The sequence below is a fragment of the Coturnix japonica genome, chromosome Z, assembly GCF_001577835.2.
Source record: "Coturnix japonica isolate 7356 chromosome Z, Coturnix japonica 2.1, whole genome shotgun sequence".
NCBI classification, from domain to species: domain Eukaryota; kingdom Metazoa; phylum Chordata; class Aves; order Galliformes; family Phasianidae; genus Coturnix; species Coturnix japonica.
In genome coordinates, this window is record NC_029547.1 from 11,511,656 (window position 1) to 11,531,572 (window position 19,917).

Genomic DNA, 19,917 nt, shown 5'->3' on the forward strand with positions numbered 1-19,917 from the left:
TAATATCATCTTTCAGTAGTAACAGCAGCTGAAGCAAGAACATCAGTTGAGTGTATTTGCAATCAATGTACATTTGCAACTTCCATGAGTTGCTACCACTACTCATACACTGATTTGATCTCTTAATCAAATCAGAATGCAGACAGCAACCCCTTCCCATTGGGCTTAATCACCTTGTGTTGCAAGCTTGTATCCAAGTAGCTCCCAGTGTTTTTAAAGCAGATGTCCTTATGCACAGGCTTTGATGCACCCTGCTTGTATAATCCCAGTGCAAAACAGATGCAAGAGCAGGAATTTTTATTAGTTTTAGAATATTCTTTTTTTTTCTGATTCTGAGGACTTACCATGTTTTCTGTCTATGTAAACATCTGTCAATTTCCCAGCACAAATAAATTTGTTATATGCTGTCTCTGCTATCTATAGAACAAGGGGGAAAGGTTTTAAGCTTGAAGGTGGGGAGATTTAGATTAGATGTCAGGGAGAAAATTTTCACTTAGAAGGCAGTGAGGTGATAAAACAGGCTGTCCAGAGAGGCTGTGAAGACCCCATCCCTGGAGGAATTCAAAACCATACTAGATGGGGCCCTGGGCAGCCTCACCTAGTGCCTGATTTAGTGGCAACCCTACACACATCAAGGGGGTTGGACCTTAATAACATTTGAAGTCCCATGCAAACCAAGCTACTCTATGATTTTATGATTTTATGCTCTGGCCCTGTAAAATAGTGTCAAAGAATCTATATTGTGTTCTACAGCATACAAATAAGTTTTCTGAAATTTTTGTTTGTTTGTTTGTTTGTTTGTTTGTTTTGAATTGTTATTCACAATATATCCTTTTCAGCAAGAATGCAAGATTTTGTGGAGATGTATGATTTAAGAAATGCTTGTGTTACACTCACAGTGATCATCCAATATAAAAGTTTCCTTGTATTGCCAGGTAACTAAATATGAAGACTCTTTATAAACTGTGAAATGTATATCAGCATGTAAAGATGCTCAGATTGTGAAAATATATCACTCCCTTGAATTCAAGGAAGTCATGTATTAAGTGAAGGTCAAATTTGTTTATTAATTGGAACAATTATGTTATAATATCCTCAGCCAAATAAAAAGAATTGGATATCTACTGAGGAGAACTACTGGAGCCAGTCATCTGCATTCCAGGAAGCTTGGCAGAGATCACAGTAGAAGTATACATCTCTGTCATGAGTAGGAATAAGAAAGATGTATGTTTAAAAGACTTCATCTTTATGCAAATATTTTGGAAATCAGCAGAAGAATTAATTTTTCAGGAAACAAGGCCAGAAACAATGATCTAGTGGCTCAGGGAAGGAAATAACTAAACAAAAATGTTTAAGACTGCCAAACAGATATATTTTGGCAGATATGATGGGCTATTAAAACAATCATTTGCCTCTCTTAACATAACCACTTAAATCTTACTCATCTTTCATAACCTATTAAGGAACAGACCAGAATTTATGTTTTCAGAATAAGATATTTGCTGTTCTAGTTGCTTATGTGACTGTGTAGTTACCACTACAGTTGAGCACTTTGCAGTCATCTCAATGAAAAGATGCTGAGCTTCAGGAAACTGAGAGTGGGACTGAATGATCACAACTCATTTTAGTGTTTGATGCAGCTGAGCCAAGTTTGCTACTTTTCATTCTAGACTTTTCATTGTTTTTATATTCATCTATGAATATTCAGGATAAATTATTGAATTACTTCTGATTGTACAAGCCAGACTAACTTACAATTTTATTTTATTGAACTATTACAGTAATATTTGGAAGTAATTCAGTCTTTTCATGGTGACTTAAATAAACATCATTCTCCTGTTTCTTACACTGGTAATCAGGCACAGGTATTGTTGCAGGTACTCATAGCCTCTTTTCTTGTTGTGTACTTTATTTCTTTTGGAACAAGCATCTGCATACTCCTGAAATAATTCATATAAAGCTGTTCAGTGAATGTTTGCGCTATGAAGATTTTTCTGTGTTCTGCCTGATACTAATTATTTTCTCAGTTTATATTGTCACTTTACTATGGATAACGAGTATTTACCTTGAATTCCCTGCTGACTATGCTGTGGAAGAAAAAAAGGAACACAGACATCAGTAACAGAAGAAATATAAAAAATTAACTACATTCTGTCACTGAATCAATTTCATTAGCATATTAAAAGTACTGTGACTCAAGCAGAAATTGGCCTGAATAATTTGGATCTGTTTTTTTAAATTCCAGCATTTATCATTAGACAGACTGGATATGTTGATTTGTGTTACATTTTCACAGCAGATGTTGGTATTCTGCATGAAACCTGGGTCAAGTTTTGGCAGCATATACCCATACATAGCACAAGTTTTGCCAATGGTCAGTTCTAAGATTCTGATATTTCCACTCATCTTCTTTCTTTGGTATATGTAAATACAGAATATTCCAATTACACATTTAGGTCAGTCTTTTCTTTCTTGCTTGTTTGTCAGTTATCTTTATTAAACAAGCCTAAGTAAGGTAAAGAACATGCATAATATTCTTGATAAATCATACTTTTCTTTAGCAAAATGTTTTGTATAAAATATTGTTGACAGAGTGTTTTTATTTAAAATACAATTAGTGCTACTGGCATTGTTGTATATTTAAAAAAGAAAAGTAACATTTATTTTCAAAATATAACTATTTGTTCCCTTAACATATTAACTATCCAGATCAGCATAGATATTTTTTCTGTATACAGTCATTGTACTTACTTCTCTAAATTGTCCCCATTTGTGTAGAACATCTCTAACTGATAACTTGAATCTAAAGATAGGATTATTATACTGAATGGAAGAGGTATAAGTAGGGCTTGTAATATAGTCTACTTTCTGTCATCATTATGTACAGTTATATCTAACATGAATATTAAAACCTTAAAACTCTTAAAACCTTAGTCAGCAGACACACTTCCTAAATCTCAGACTGAATTTAACTCTTGCATAATTGAGCCCTATTTCTCATCATACATTTATAGAGGTACTATGGATATGCAGATAGTTTTGAGATGGAGAGTGAACTTTTTCTATTCATTACTTTGCTATCAAAATAATTCTACCTATAAAACATTTGCAAAAGATGTAGCAAAGCCATAACCAGAATTTATGCCCTATTAAACTCAAATGGAGCTTTGCTGAATTTTATGCATGATTTCTTGTTCTGCTTTTAGTGGCAAGACATTTTATTGCCAATGTAAATATATCAAACTAGAAAATAACCAGTCCTGTCCTCAAGAAGCTTTGTCCAAGCACAGTTTTGACAGGAGAGAAGCTCAACCTCCTTAATCCTAAAGTGACAGTAGCCCTGGATAATGCAGGGCCACAGTTGTCTATTAACTGATAAAGAATGTCATAAGGCGCATGTTTGCCTTGGTATGCTTCTATCTAGCAACAATATCTTGCAGTAAATAACTCATATATTTATTCCATATACTTCTTAACAAGTAGAGAATGGAATTGCTTCCAAACCAAGACGGAACCAAATGGAGTTTCAGAAATTGAGTACTTAGTACCACCTCTTGATATTAGCACAGTCTCCTTACCAAATAGAGTGAAAAAGGGAGACTACCAAACACAGAGGCTGATTTCAAGCCCCATTGCAAGGTTCAGTCAGCAGCATTTGTGTTGATCTGACTTGCTGTTTGTCTCTCAAACAGGTCATATCAATTTTGGTTGCACAGATGCTGGTGATGCTACATTTTCTCTGTCCTTTCGTGTGAAGGAGATAGGATATTGATATTTATTTTATACATGGATCAGTAACAACAACAGCAACAACAAAACCATCAAATAATTTGGTAGTAGATAGCTAGCAGAAAGTACATGTTAAAAGTGCTTTTTGTGTTTTCATATTGAAGAATGATTCATATTGAATACTGTCCATAAAGGTGATTGCTTTTAAAATACACAGAGGTCTGAATGCCTTTAAAAGCAAATTAGAAGAGGTAATTCTCATTTTATTTTAAAGAGAACAAAGGCACAAAACAAAAATAAAGATTTCATAATACGTCTTTAAGAGAATTTTTAAAATGATTTTATTCTCTGAGATACTCAAATTAGAAGCTGAAGCCAGATCAGTGCACAATTTAGAACTGCACTGAAATGTCTCACTTAACAGTTTTTGTACCTGAACTCTTGAATTTCAGTCTGTATCTGACAATTTAACAGGCAAATAGCCAATGGAGAAGGGAAAAAAAATAAATAAATAAAAATAAAAATGTAAAGTAGTTTAAACTATCACTTGGATAGGATTTGTAAACTGGCTTAAGACTTAACAAACAACAGTTTTGTAGTTTTGTCTCCCTCAACTGAATGTGATTTTTCAGCTGAATTGGCTCATGGAGCAGCTGTGGCTGCTCATTGCATGTCAGTTTGTTAACAAAACAGTGTTGCCCAACCACAGGGAAAGGTCTTCTGAGTTTCAAATACAAAAAGACAAGGACCAGGTTTCTAAAATTGTTCCATTCAATGGGAGATACTGAATGCCCTCTCAGTGGTGTGCTGAACAGCATTTTCCTGTTTTTTCCATTTCTCTGTTGACTGAAATATTCTTCTACAGTGCACCATTCAACCTGCTTGGTCAGATCCCTAACTGGTTTTGAATAGAGTTTTCATGAGCTGTCTTCTGCTGCTGAGTATGTTTTAAAGTTAACAGGGAGGTAATGGGAGTAGTGAGGAAGGGAACCGGGGGAAAACCAAACAATCAATTTATTTTCATAGAAACACTGTGGGATTCTTAGTCAATACATGCATGCTAACTGCACCTAATTATGTAGAAAGTAGTCAGATTAGAAAGTTCAAAATCAGGCAATTCAGGCAATTTCAGCTACTCAGAAACAGACACCTTCTTCAGTACAAAAGAAGAACAAATAGAAAAGTTTAATTAAGACAGCATGTCATTAAATTCAGAGACGTACTGAAGATATTTTCAAGGTATTTTTCAAAACACTGTAATATGAAGAACTCTAGCTAGTGATATGAAGAAATAAAGCAGATAAAACAGAATCATTCCAATTTATTTAGTAGGGATTTTGAAGACTTTCTAGTGGAAAAGATGTCTGTAGATTCAGAAAGATGGCCCAAAATGTTCTTCACATTTATGAAAAGAAGGCAATGATTAGAAATGTCCCTTTGAGTCAAAAGTATCACCTAAAGACAGGAGAGGTAATGTAGGATACTCATATACTACTGGAACAACCTGTTCACTTGGTTCATACAAGGAAATAAAACCTTATCTTACAGTATGTATCATGGTTTAAATGAATATGAACTAATCTAATTCAAGCCAAATAACGAATAAAAATAGGGTTATTACCTATGTGTTTGTCACCATTTCAGACAGATCGATGTTTCAGATGCTCAGTCTGTGATATAATAGAAAATGAGCAAATTTACATTTAGAATAAATGTCACAAGGTTAAGGTAGCACAGTGAACTCTACTGAGAACCTGAATAGTGTTGGGCACACAGAAAAAAAAATAGTTAAATAAATAAATTTAACCATATCAGAGTACATGACAATGCCAAAAATATTTACAAGGAACTCATAGTTGCCATGAGTGCATCCCATACATGGATGAGGCATCATCTCTGTGATCTCTGCTTCTTTCCTTTTACTTCTTGTATCTCTTTCCCTACTTCCTACATTCTTACCAACCCATCTGGTCATTTTTTTTTTCCCCTGACAGTCTAAATTTGTAGAATATTAATTCAATCTTATTCTTGCCTCAAACTTTCGAAAACCAAGTCAAGCATATGCTAGAATTCTGTACTATCCAAAAGGAAAAATCACAAGGGAAGAATCTGAGGAGAATCTTCTATTTTTGGAAAATAATAATAATAATAATAATAACTAAAAAAAAGAAAAACTGAGATTTTTTTTACCCGTTTTTGCACTGTAGAGCAGCTCAGAGACAGGTCACGATTATATCCTAGAATCATAGAGTCACAGAGTCACAGAATCATAGAATCACAGAATCATAGAATCATAGAATCATAGAATCACAGAATGGCCTGGGTCAAAAGGGACCTAGTTCCAACCTCCCTGCTATGTGCAGGGTCACCAACCACCAGACGAGGCTGCCCAGAGCCACATCCAGCCTGGCTTTGAATGCCTCCAGGGATGGGGCATACACAACCTCCTTGGGCAACCTGTTGATGTACATCACCATCTTCTATGTGAAAAACTTCCTCCTAATATCTAACCTAAACCTCCCCTATCTTAGTTTAAAACCATTGCTTCTTGTTCTATTGCTATGCACCCTCATATACAGCTGTTCTTCTTGTTAATCCACTCCCTTTGAGTACTGGAAGGTCACAGTGAAGTCTTGCCAGAGCCTTCTCTTCTCTGAGCTGAACAAGCCCAGTTCCCTCAACTCTTCCTTATAGGAGAGATGTTCCAGCCCTCTGGTCATCATTATACCTGAGATACCAGGACTACACAAAAACCTTATTTATAATAGAATTGACTACAGATTTGTATTTCATACCAGTACACTTTCAGCTCTTTCCCAATAGTTTGATAAAGAATCACAGAATCACAGGCCTAGAAGGGACCTCCAGCAATCATGGATTCCAATTACCCTGAGAGCACGCTCCCTACAGCAGGCTGTACAGTTAGGCATCCAGGCAGGTCTTGAATGTCTCTTGAGAAAAGATGGGGCTGAGACAACAAGGGATGAATTTACATACATGGAAAGAGTGATGTACACAAAACAGTCCACTGTTCTCATTTTTACAGATTCAAAATCAGGAGAGGGCATTACATCTTTTGATTCTAGGATTCTTGAGGAAATATTTTTATTTCTTGAAAAAAAATTTTATCACAGAGCAGTGTAAGATGACTATGATCATTTTTATTTCAGCTGTAGGAGATATTATCCAGTTCCATACCCCAGGATTTGCTACAGTTCTCTTGTTTTTGTTTATGGTTGTTCATTTGTTTTGCCATGGGGGTAGAAAACATGTCTCATTGATTTTTTTTCTGTTTTCTCTTTTGTAATAAATGATGGTAAATCTGGACTCTAGATATTTAATGGTCCTCTAATAAGTGCTGTCTTCCACAAAAGCTATTGGTAGCCTCTAGAAAGCCATAGGATAAGTATACCTGTGTGGCACCACTGGGGTGTTTTCCCCTGTGGCAGCAATGCATGTAGACACAGGCTAGCTGGAGCTCTTCTCATCCTGGGAAGATGCCAAGTGGGTAAAGCTTCTCTCTTACCTCCTCCACAGATGCTCAGTGAGTGACTCACCTGACACCGGAGCTGCACACAGTCTTCTGCTACCATCTGTATTATCCAGAAACAATGGTGAAGTAGAAAAAGAATGTTAATGTTTTCTTCTAGAAATATAGATATGTATCATATAGATGAGGGTTAATGAAATAACAGCCATAAAGAGTGTATGCCCCTAACTGGATTAGAGTAGAACATTGTATCCTTCTATGTACTACATAAAGAATGGTTGATGGCATTGTATTTGCCTACATAATGCATGTCTTATAACATTTTCTTTTGTTTTTTAATATATTTCATTGGAGTTCTATTATCAGCTAGCTGTTTTATCAAGATGCCAAAAAGAGAGACTAGAATGTGCTGTCTTTAGCTTGAAAAGAAATATTTCCTGATTACAACAGAGTAGTTCAGCAGTAGTACAATTTAAATAAATAATAATAATAAAAAAAAATACACGTTCTCTTTTTTAAGAATAGACAAAGTCTAGAGAAGATGATAGGGAAAAGAGTCACTTGTTCTGTGTGGCAATTTATGAGATTGCTTAAGAGCACAGTCTTTTAAAATCAAGTGATTCTGATAATTCTTAAGGTGACACCTAACTCAAGTAGCAACAGGCAAGTCAAGAAAACTGAGGGAGATTTTCAAAGTCATGAAAAGTGATGTGTGTGTGAAACTTTTTGGTTTGAGAGGTAGAAGTATGGAGTTCTCGGCTTATAGTCACACAGCTCAGGATATCTTATCATCAGTGTCTTCTAGATGCTGTTGTTTTCTGCCAGCCTCTTCTGGAGTACAATCTGTAGTGCTGGCACAGAAGCAGAGGGCATGCATGATTTTTCATTTTTAAAAATGAGCAGCACTCTCTGAATGTTAACAGTGTGGGTAGATCTGCTTTTGGAAAAGGCAAAATTTTGACAAGCTTTCATGCTAGGAAACACCATATCACTGAATAAACAAATCTGCATCTTGTTTGCTTGGCTGTTATAACTACCTGTCTGACTGCCCCAAAGAGGATTTGCCTTTTGCACTGTATGTAGTAGCTGAATAACCCTCCAATAAAGCTCCAAGAGAGGAATCAGATTAAGGGCTGAGTAAATGTCTGACAATTATATGTTGCAGTGCTAATATTAGAGTACAAAGACATTAAATGATCAGAGATAGATTAATACTTAAGAAACCAGAGGGGGTTGGGCACAAATGGAATAACTGCTGAGTTGTGTACAAAGCAAAACACAAATTAAATACACAAAATTGGAAATATCCTTTACACAAAGAGGTGAAACATTCTTTATTCTTCCCTAAAATGAACACTCTGTGAAAGATAAAGTATGTCTACTTTATTTATCTAATAATGCTGTCTTCAAACATGAAAGGTATGGATCTGAGTTTCTAAGTTTCTGCTGCTTTAAATAGTGATTAATTTATCCCTCCCCATGAGTTCTCTCCCTGGTCCTGTCCTCAGCAAAGTTACCACTGCAGCAAAAGAATAAGGTTGTCATTAATTGTTTTTACAGTTTTGTACTATAATTACCCATTTGAGAAGAAAATTCATATAGGGAGAGGAAGAATATAATTTTTTATTGGACTTTGTTGCCTACAGTGAAGAATTTGTGCTTCCACTAAAAATCAGGACTGGTTCAAAACTGCTGAAGTGTATTGACATCACCCAATTTTTTTCCCTGAAAAAATTTCAAGAAATGTCTGGTTGTGAACTACAGAACTTTTGGTTCAGATTATGGACAAGAAAACTCATTAATTAATGTGACTGAACAAGGGAAGAAAATGGAGGGAAAGACAAAACTGTGTATAAGTCAAAAGCCATTTACTGAAAAATATTACCCGAAAAGGCAAGTGAATGGAGAATTGAACCCTACATAATTAAACAAACAAACAAACAAACAAGTAATTGTCAGATTCCCTTCTATAATAAACAGACATAAGCAGTATTTCTGAAACATTATGTGTGAATAATGATTATAACCAGGATGTTTTCTAAATTTATTAAACTGTGAACCCATAGCCTGAAAGATTATTTAATACTATCGAGGGAAACACTACCTATACTTATTCCACTCTAAAATGAGAAAATGCAAAAGAAATAAGTGCACTAATATCCATTTGAGATATATCTGTTTGTAGAATTATAGCAAGATCAGGGAAAATTTTATTCTAAGATACAATGGCATAAACTTATAGCAATTGTTCTGTGCAACTATATAGGGAAGAATACATAAAACAGCAATTGCAAACAAAACACTGGAAATGATTATGTTATGGATCATACAGAAATAGCTGTCAGCTGAATGGCTGAAAGTCAAATGATCTAAGTAAATAATAATAATAGCAATATTTATAGCTGTTAGAGACTGAAAGTTCACATGGTTGTTAGGATTACTAATGATATATGATGCATTACTAAAGAGAGATTTTATATTTCTCTTTCAAAGGCAAAGATAGTTCAGGTGGAGATTTTTATCAGTTATGTAGGATGTTTAGTTAATTTATGAAGTGCATGTGATTTTTTTGCAAAATACCACTAAATACATCCTGTATGTTTTCCCATGGCCCCTCACTGCCCTGTGTCTTTGTATTTTTATGTCTCAAATTTTAAAATTGCTTGTTGATATGACAGTTCAGATGTTTTTAAACTATGTTGAGATGGTTGCAATAAGTAAAACAGAATACTGACTTTGCTAGATTCTCGCATTTCTTGTGTTACATTTTGTTAATATGACTTAAACTGATTTGATTGCACAGAATTTTAAATGACAAATTAATAGATTATATTTATTTTTCACCTTATTTTCAGAGACTACTGCAGGCTCAAAATGAGATGGATGCAATCACACGGTGAATTCTGTGCAGCATTCCACTGCCTGGATTACATTATTTATAAGCCATGCAAAGAAAAAATTAAAAACAAGCAAGTACAAATCAAGACATTCCAGATGATTTTCCAATTGTAAAGTCTCCAAATAGTTTGCTTTGACAATGAGTGACTGAGTTAGAACCATAATTTGCTCTGGCAAGAACATTTAAGTGCATCCCACACACCCCATCACTGGCAGAGATAAAGACTCAATGAAATTTTTGAGCTTAATCAATTTACACACCCACATCTGCCTGCGGACAGAGTAGAAGCTACCATCTGGCTTTGAAGAAGACAGAGTACACAGGATTTCCTGACTTCTCCCTAGCAGAACACGTGCCCTGGCTTGCTCTATGCCCTTGCAGGCTACATGGCAAGATCAGCAAGGTCAGAACATGAGCACAACAGTGCTATTATTCTTGTCTTTAACATGCTGCCTGGAACAGCATTGTCTGCTGCCAGCTTTTCCTCATGATGTTGACATACAGCTTGAGGGATCACTTGGGCCTACAACATTCCCAGAATGGGAAAGCCCATCTGTTTGGATTAAGAAAAGAGCATAGCCATACGGACAAATCTTGTGCAGTGTTTTACCTCTGAGCTGGACACAAGTTTTGCTCAGAGTTGTTTACTAGTATGTTTATTTTCCTGAGCAACTTGCAGTAGGTGTCCTTGCTTGAGCAGGGGAGTTGGACCAGATTACACTCAAAGTCATCTGCCAATTTCAATCATTTTGTGACTCCATGAAAATTAAACACTAAGTTTAGTAAGGTGAGAATATTTGCAACCAGATAGATAGATAGATAGATAGATAGATAGGCAGACAGACAGACAGACAGACGTAATACCTGCTATATAAGACGTACCAGGCAATACTCCCTAATCCTGAAGATTGTGTGGTTTCAGCACCTAACAGCTGTATCCCTACAGCATAACATCCCCTCTATGCTGGTGAGGCCTCACCTGGAGTATTCATCCTCATGTGATACTCAGGTGAACAAGAAAGTCTCAGTGTTTGATAACAGCTCTGATTTAACAGGATCAGTATGTCCAGTGTCATGTGTTCTAGTGAAATAGCCACAAGCATCAACAAAGGGAAAGCTGTTCTGTGTAGCAGTGTTAATCATAGGACTGCTTCCTTTCCCAAGTAATGTCGTCATGCATCTGAGTTTCCCAAGACCCGACTTCTTTTCCAGGAAAGCTTTGAAGTTTTCTGTTATTTATTGAAACCTACAGTGTCTGTGGTCAGAGCAATAACTTCTTCCTAGATGCCAGATACCTGGTATTCTCACCTCGATCCAGGACAGTTTTCCAGCTCAGCTTAAACTAGAGAGAGTAGCTGGATACTTCTAGGAAATGCTGGCTCTGCATCACAAGTGCTGCATGCATCTCCAGCTTCCAGCAAGCGTTAAGAATCCCAGAGAAAAAGCTATGGCAACCCTTTCCTAAGTGAGATGGAGCAGTGACTGATGAGCATTCCTGATGCCTTAATCTTTGCATATGTTAGCTGTTTACTGTTTATCTTGATGTAATTATCTGAACAGTCCCCATAATGGTTCATTTAGTGTCATGAGAACTGGTATCTTCTTCTCCTATCAGTTGCAGCTGTCCTTTTCTAGTCTGACTCCCGTGCACACGCTGTACTTCTTGCAGTGACTCACATGCTGAAAAAAAATGTTGTAACCAGATGAAAACTCAGAACTGACCTAGAGAAAGCATGCAGATGCATCTAGATAAGTGAGTGGTAAATGATTTTCAAAGAAGGACAAAAGAGCATGGAAAGCTAAAACGTTCAAGTAGTCCAAGCTAGTACTAGAAGTCACTGTGAGCAAGCTGAGCTATCTGTAATCAAGAAGAATAAATTACCTGGTAGGTACAGATTCTCCTGCCAAAAAAAATTGTTCTAGAAATAAGTTTGTAGTGAAGTGAGTGATGTTCACGATTGTTTTCAGTACAGCTCCTGTGAACTAGTCTCAGATTTGGAACTGATTATAGAGTTGACATTTTCTGCTGGATGCTTAGAATGTTCCCTCTTAATTATTTCTAGAAAATAGCAAGCATTCTAGGGGTCTACAAAATATCAAAAGTAAGTCCACCAAATTTTATTATCCTTTGTTTTTGTTGTTGTTGTTGCTGCTTTTTATGAAAAGTTAATTTGTGTTTTCCATGTAACAGCAGATGGTCACTTAAAAGTGCTGGACTCACAGGTGATCTGTTTCTTCTCCAAACAGTAAAACAGTCTTTCCAATGAGGCAAATTCAAGCCTCATGCAACTCAGCCTAATCCAGTGTGAAACCTAATTTCAAACCATAGAGGGCAGGTGAGGATTATAAAGCTGTAGATGGATTTGTGCATTTAGCTTGAGTGCCTGACAAGAGGTATTTTCTTATTTGGACCTAGGCCAGAAGTTTTTTTCCAGCAATAATTCACATGGTCTCCCTTGGCTGAGAAATGACCTTTTAATTTTGTAATGCATTAAGGAGTTCACATTTTAAGATAAGAAAAAGGAAGCACAGGTTAGAGTTGCTTTGTAGATGGAAGCTTAAATCAAATATTAGTGTTGAAAGTTATGTAAAAGAAAAACTATTTTTGCCGTTTCTCCCTTTCCTTTATTTTCTTGTCACCAGAGTTGAACCTATGTCAACACACTTCAGTTTTAACAATTCAGCCATTCAGCCCTCGTTTATGTATGGCATATAGTTTCTCTTTGTCTCACACTAATGTATTGTGTTTACTGGTGTGCTGTGTCTACAAATACTCTTGTCCAAAGATTTGCAGAGTGCTGCTTTCATACATAATGACTGCAAGTGGTAGAACTTTGCAGGCAGATGCAGTCAGAGTGATGAGTGGAAAAGAGGAAGTGCATACATTCACTTTCCAAATGATATGTTATTTTGGAACAATTACAAACATTGTATATAGGGGAAGGAGTGAAATACCAGTCACTCAGGTCTCACAGAAGCATTTGGCAACTTAATGTTTAGTTTAGTTTAGTAAATAGCTTCTTTCCAGTATTCTGAGTTGAAAAAAAGAAAACACAGATACACTTTTAGGTAACAGGAAAACCCTGGTGCATAAATTAACTAATGTAGTGGTTAGAATTAATACCCAAAAGACAGGGAAATATAAAGTTAAAAGTATACAGAGGAATTTTAAAACTGGTATCAGAGGTAAGGTGATAATGGAATAGGGAACCAGTCTTATACATTTTCCTTTTGCTATATAACATTTTTTGAAAGTTAAAAAAACATAGCAAGGAAAAATTACCTTGCTTGGAATTTTGGTTAACTTTTCACAATGTTGGTGAAGTATACAAAGGACCATAGCCAGGTAAAAGAAGTTTTCAGCTACACTCCAGAATAATTTCAACTAAAATTAAAACTAGAAATAAATTCTACTACCTTTTTATTTAACTTTTATTTTATTTTATTTATTTGTTTATTTATTTATTTATTAAGAAAGAAAGAAAGAATAAGGAGGGAAAGCTGCAATAAAATTCATTATCTTCATGCTATGTAACAATGCTTTCAGTATTTTTTAAATAAATAAGCTGTATTAATCTATGATCCCTGTAGATGGTCCTATAAAATATGTCTTTCTAAAATTGTTTTTATTATGATAGTTTCATTTTGTGTTGACAATATGGATAAAATTATAATACAAAAATTATTATACAAAGTATGTTCGGATTTATTATTCTCATAGAGCCTAAACATGATAAGATTTATCCAGAAAGGACTACACTTTCATGTCAAATATATGTCCATTTGATGAGTGCTACAGGCAATGTGTCAATAAATGAATAGCTTTTATTTTCTAAACACAGATTAATGTCCAGACGTGTAAATGAAATTCTGTGTTTACTGCAAGCATTTGTAAAATTGCAAGGAGACAAATTAGATCTTTGGAATAGATTAGAACAATTATTCCTTTCCCAGAATTTTCCTGTCATTACCAAAGTTGAGATGCTAAGTTCATGCATATGTAATTTCCAGAGTTATCATGTACACAGACAGTCACAGTATTTTGAGAAGAGTGATTTAGCGGCCCCTAGTTGATCAAGTACTGGAATGGCATGGCAGTTACCTGCAGTGAATGCATTACTGAAAGCAGCAAGCCAATTGCCAGCCAACCTAGTTTTCTTCTGCGAGTATTTCATAACCTTGTTTTTCTCTTGTTATCTCTTTCTAAACACATAGGATTACCAATAATTCATGGATCAAAGAATTTAGGTTTTGGTGGCTTTTCGTTGTTGTTGTTTTGGTTTGGTTTGTTTGTTTGTTTTACAGTTAAACAGGGATTATTTAAAAGCAAGTGAAAAAAAGAGGAGACTGAAAAGAATCTTTTCCCTTCTTTGGTTTTCATCTGGCCCTACATTTCTTTATTTGGATTTAATGTTTAAAGTTTTTTTCTTCAATGCAAACAAACTCATGATGAATGTAAACATATTCTTTCAACATTTTCTGATTGTTATCTTTCTTTCATCACAATCTTTCTCTTTTCTATTTATTTATTTAATTAATTTCAATGGCAGAAATTCATAGGAGGAGTTGAGAAGTGTGCAGGAAAAATTACTTGCAGTATGGGACCACACAAGCCAATGTACATCGCAGTTTAATACTAGTCTGGTTCCTTACCCAAGTCATTGACCTATCAGCATCTTTCTCGATAAATAAGTTTTTTTCTGAGTGCATATCCTCTGCTCCTGCAACCAAAGTGAGCATCTGAGGACATTTGAACTCACAGTACTACTGCAGTCGACACTACTGCAATCAACAGAGTTTGAGAAATCAGCTTCATATTTGCATTTTCTGCCATGTTACTGAAAGGACTGAAAAGCACAGTGTATTCTGGAGCCAAAGTTCGATCTGATTTGGAGGTGTCAGAAAGCAGAGGCATGAAAGGAAGAAGCAGGGGCTCAGCTTCTTGAGGGTACCAGATGCTTAGTTTAGTTTTTCTCATTTTAGGGAGCACTAATGGTAATACTAGTACTTTCCCATGAAAACTGGGTTAAAAATCACAGTAAAGCATTCTGGTTTGACATAGTTTAGTAGTACTTCTAATTGTAGCTAAAGGAATGTATGAGTTCACCTTGACAATAATTTCATACATGGAAACCATTGAATTTAATTTCTGTCTGAAGAATTAGATCAGCACATCCTGATTTTGTTTGTACCCAGGAAGATTATTTTATCTCTATTAGAAACATGATTATGACAAGCCACTGAAAGATTGCCCTAAGACCAATCTTCTGTTTTAGAGTAAAACCCATGCTATACTATTTTTCCTTGGGATCTCTATGAGAGTAAGCAGAGGGACCTGGATAGACTGGATCGATGGGCTAAGGCAAACTGTATGAGCTTCAATAGGGCCAAGTGGCAGGTCCTGCATTTTGGTCACAACGACCCCAGGCAACCCTACAGGGGCAACCCTGCCCCTGTACTCAGCATTGGTAAGGCCTCACCATGAGTGAGGGCCCCTCAGTACAGAAAGAACATTGAGGTGCTGGAGCAGGTTTAAAGAAAGGCAACAAGGCTTGTGAAAGGCTTAGAGAATGTGCCCTATGAAGAGAATATAAGGAACTGGGTCTGTGTAGTCTGCGGAAAAGGAGGCTAGTATCCAGTAACCAGTATCTGACAGGTGCTTACAGTGAGAGCAGGGTTGGTCTCTTCTCACTTGTGACAGGTGACAGAACAAGGGGAAATGGCCTCAAGTTGCACCATGGTAAGTTTAAGTTGGATATCCAGAAAAACTTCTTTACAGAAAGGGACGTTAAGCACTGGAATAGGCTTTGCAGGGAGGTGGTTGAGTAACCATCCCTGGATGTGTTTAAAAACCATTTGGATGTGATGCTCAGGAACATGATTTAGCAGAGGGTTGTTAGAGTTAGGGTAGTATAGTTAGGTCTTGGTTGTACTCAGTAACCCTTAAGGTCTTTTTCAACCTGAGTGATTCTATGATTCTATGATTCTATTTCCATCCTCCATTTATTGTTGAGCTAGTTTCTGTTTACTTAGGAAGCTTTCTGGATCGCTTCAAGATTTTAAAGAATGCAAGTAGTGTCCAGTGTTACTGTGGGTATGTTCCAATGTGATCTTCTCTGCATGGAAACGAATATGATTCTTTAGAAATTCTTGAAGTAGCATCAGTATGAAAAATAGACCTGAGCCCTGAGGTTATTAAGATTGCATATAGGGTGAGGATAAAAGACTATCTAATTTAGTGCTAGCTTTTATTTCAAAGTTACCTTCAAAATACATGGATGTTTCCATTGATATATTTGCTGTATCATATTGCTAAGCTGCAAAAGCAAAAATTTTCCTGTCACCCAAATCCACAAAAAAAAATGAAAGTCTTTAAGAAGGCTGGTGTTGGAAATTATATCTGAGAGAAGGACAAGTTGGAGGCTGAAAAGAGTTGTAGAAATGTGTAGAATTTTTACTCCCTTCCAATGGAGAATGACTGAAATAACTTTAGAATCTTAGAATCATTTTGCTTATCTATCTTCTTGAATAGTGAAGGACAGCTGCAAAATGTTTAGGTAATTACAGTAAAACCAAATGGTGCTAGTTAACGCCATGAACAAAAATAAAGCTGAAATCATTTATTGTTGTAAATGATGCTTAAAAACATGTATCTGAGAAAAACTTCGTTTAAATTAACAGTGTTTATCTAAAAAGCAATGAAACATGACGTTTATATCTGGCATAAGCAGAGAATTATATATAAATAGTCATACAATTTTTTATGGACACTGGAGTGGCAAAAGTTACAAACATTCTACGTCTTTCATAAAGACGTAGAAATAATGAGGAAATCTCTACTAGGAAGTGTTTAATTCAATTGAGAGGTAGGATTTCTAATTGATGTAGAAAATATAAGCACCCATGACAGATTATATAAAACTGACACAAATACAATAAACAGAAAAAGGCAGTGGGGAAGGTTAAGTACATGTAGACAAGTACCAACCGAGGGCTAAACTGTGTAGCTGACAGATCCTAAGGGCTTAGAATGTTTTCTCTATAACATCAAAGTGACAAAATGACGTCCCAGAATGATGTCTAGGGAGCAAAGTGCCATCTGATGACTGTCAGCCCTCAGGACAGGCCAGTCACAGAATTTTTAAGTTGCTAATGTCTTTGTGCCCAATTGCCCAGATCCTGAGACACAGGAAATACATTGTGTTACCCTGATGCCTACTAAAATTGTATTTCATAGAATCATTGATTCATTGAGTGGTTTGAGTTGGAAAAGACCTTAAAGTCCATCCAGATTCAATTCCACTGCCATGAGTGGGGACACTTTTCACTAGATCAGGTTTCTCAACAAGCTTATCTTTCTGTTTCAGCCTCAACAAATCAAGTATGAGCTTGTTATCCTGAATATTCCATTAATATTTTCCTCCTAAAGATTACTTATTTCTAGGATTTAATAGACCTAAGCCATGGCTTAAATGGCAGACAGGTATTTTCTCATTAACACCTGTTGCTGTCTGCTCCTCTTCTCAAATGTTATCTTGGAGCTTGGCTCTGTATGTTACATCTTCAGAGAAATCATCAAATCTAGGACACCAGCAGAGATTTGAAACTATTTTGTACTACCATGGTTGTGTCCTGGTAAATACTAGTTAAACTGGAGATGAACAAGTAGAGGCATTACATTTTTATGTGTTGAAAATTAACAACGGTCAATTTTCTTCAGATCTTAGAGTTGAATTCATAGGATAAAGAAATGAGAAATTACTTGTCTTCTCCATTTTCAAAATGAGAAAGTAGACAGAAGTCAAGTCAGATTTTCAGAGGTGTGAAGAATAGCTGTGTCTCCAGCTGTCACTAATAGCTAACAGTCACGGGTTACTTAGATTTACCTATGCCCGTGACAGGGGAAGCCACCCCGTGGCACAGAAAGGAGGGGGAAAAGGAGAATGGGATAAAAACAGCGGCAATCTAAGGAGGAAAAACTTATCTTACTAAATATGATATCGAAATACAAGATAACAGAATATAATATAATTGAGGCTAACAAATCGAATGAAACAGAGATAGAGAGTCCCTGAAAACCGAGAGAACTCTAGGCGACATGGCTGGAATGCTTCCCACTCTCCGAGAAGTTCGAGAGAAGAAGGAGAGCACTCCAGCCTGGGAACAAGATTATATGGCATCCTGGTCCCGTGACTTATCATTACCCCTGTTGTTCTCTGGGATATGTAGTCTTCTTCTGTGGACTGCACATTCAATAGAAGTATCCATACTTTACATGATGTTATGGTGTGGAATACTGATAGCAAAATTACAAAATTACAAAACCATGACACTAACAAAGCTTGGAAATTTGTTTTCTATATCTATTTCAGATAACCTCACCCTGCCTTTCCTGGCCATGCATGGTCATGATAGATCAAAAATCAAGATCAGAAGTCTTGGATGCTTCATCAGCACTGTGCCAGTAGAGCAGATGAAGAACTGGTGAAATAAACTAATGCAGAGCAGACAGGAGGCGAATATATATAATATTACATATATATATAGGTGAAGGCTAAGTTGCAGTTACACAAATTGGCATGGCTCTCTTCAGGGGCAGCATACTCTGGAGCAATGTCCAGGAATGTTGATATCTCCTGCATGCCAAAATTTAATTCTGATTGCCTCCTCCATTCTTACTTAAAAGCATAAAACTGAAAATTCCAAAATGTCCTGTATAGAAAAAGGGGGTTAAAAGAAAAATAAATTTTTTTAAAAAAAAAAGGAAGAAAAATTTAAAAAAAGAAAAAAAAGAAAAAAAAATAGCAACCTCTAAAAAGTTTTAAATCCCAAGTGAATTTTTAGTGACTCCATTTTCTTAGTTTCAGAAACTCCAGAAAGGATTTTCTTTTAACATATATAATCTCATAAAGTAATGATATGCCCACTAAGACCTCGAATATGGTTTCCAATCCCTAGTTAAGATGCAGATTTTTATTCAGCATCCTAGACCTTTTATTTTGCTATAGACTGATGATTTTGAGACATCTTGTTGTTTTACTGATCTATTTTTCAGTGTTCTTCTAATAATGCTTAAAGAAGAGTCTCATATATATGTAACAAATTATTTATTTATTATTTCAAAATGTTCAGGGAAATAATAAAAGCAGTCTCTGGCCTGACAAGCCAACAGTCTGCTAAGGAAACAGTAAGAAAAGGGAGAAGACTCCAGGAAGGTGGTGCATTCTTCTGCTGCATTGTAGCTTATTTGCTTTAGTCCGGATTATCACTGTTGGAGCACAATAAAACATAGAGAGATGAAAAAGAAGAATAGAGATTATAGAATCCTACTCTAGGCGCAGACCTGAGTCAATAGACAGGCCTTGCACTGTAGCTGTAACTGGAGGATCGTTAAATTTTGACCCTTGCAAATATTGGTTTCAGTACATTACAGACGAAGAAAACACTGCTGTCAGTCCTATGCTTCTCAGCTGCACATAATTCACTGTACAGCCCCAGCACTAAGGATCCCTGACTGACTGTTCCTCGAGTGCCTAAAAAAGGCAAAGCAAATAGCTAAGCTACAAGGAACCTGAAGAGCCAAAGATCAAAGTCAGCAACTATGTTGCCACCAAAAATCATTGTTTTAAGTACTAGTACCAGAGATCTTTATCCTATTCTATTTGATTCAATGATATCTTTACACTTCTAATTATACTGGAGCTGGAAAAGCGCTTGTTTTCCTATTTCTACTATATGGAAATTCAGCTCCTTATGGAAGGGAAACCAGACATACAAGGAAGTATAAAAACCCGTCTTC

General features: G+C 36.0%; 1 long non-coding RNA gene across 1 annotated transcript; it reads right to left on the reverse strand.

Annotated features, from left to right (window-relative positions):
- Positions 1-1,761: 1,761 nt before the first annotated feature.
- On the reverse strand, positions 1,762-5,977 carry LOC116652559. The gene is made up of 3 exons (XR_004305711.1): positions 5,920-5,977; positions 5,351-5,399; positions 1,762-1,940 (listed from the first exon to the last, which is right to left on the reverse strand). It is a non-coding gene; the product is annotated as an uncharacterized LOC116652559 (long non-coding RNA).
- Between the last annotated feature and the right edge of the window lie 13,940 nt (positions 5,978-19,917).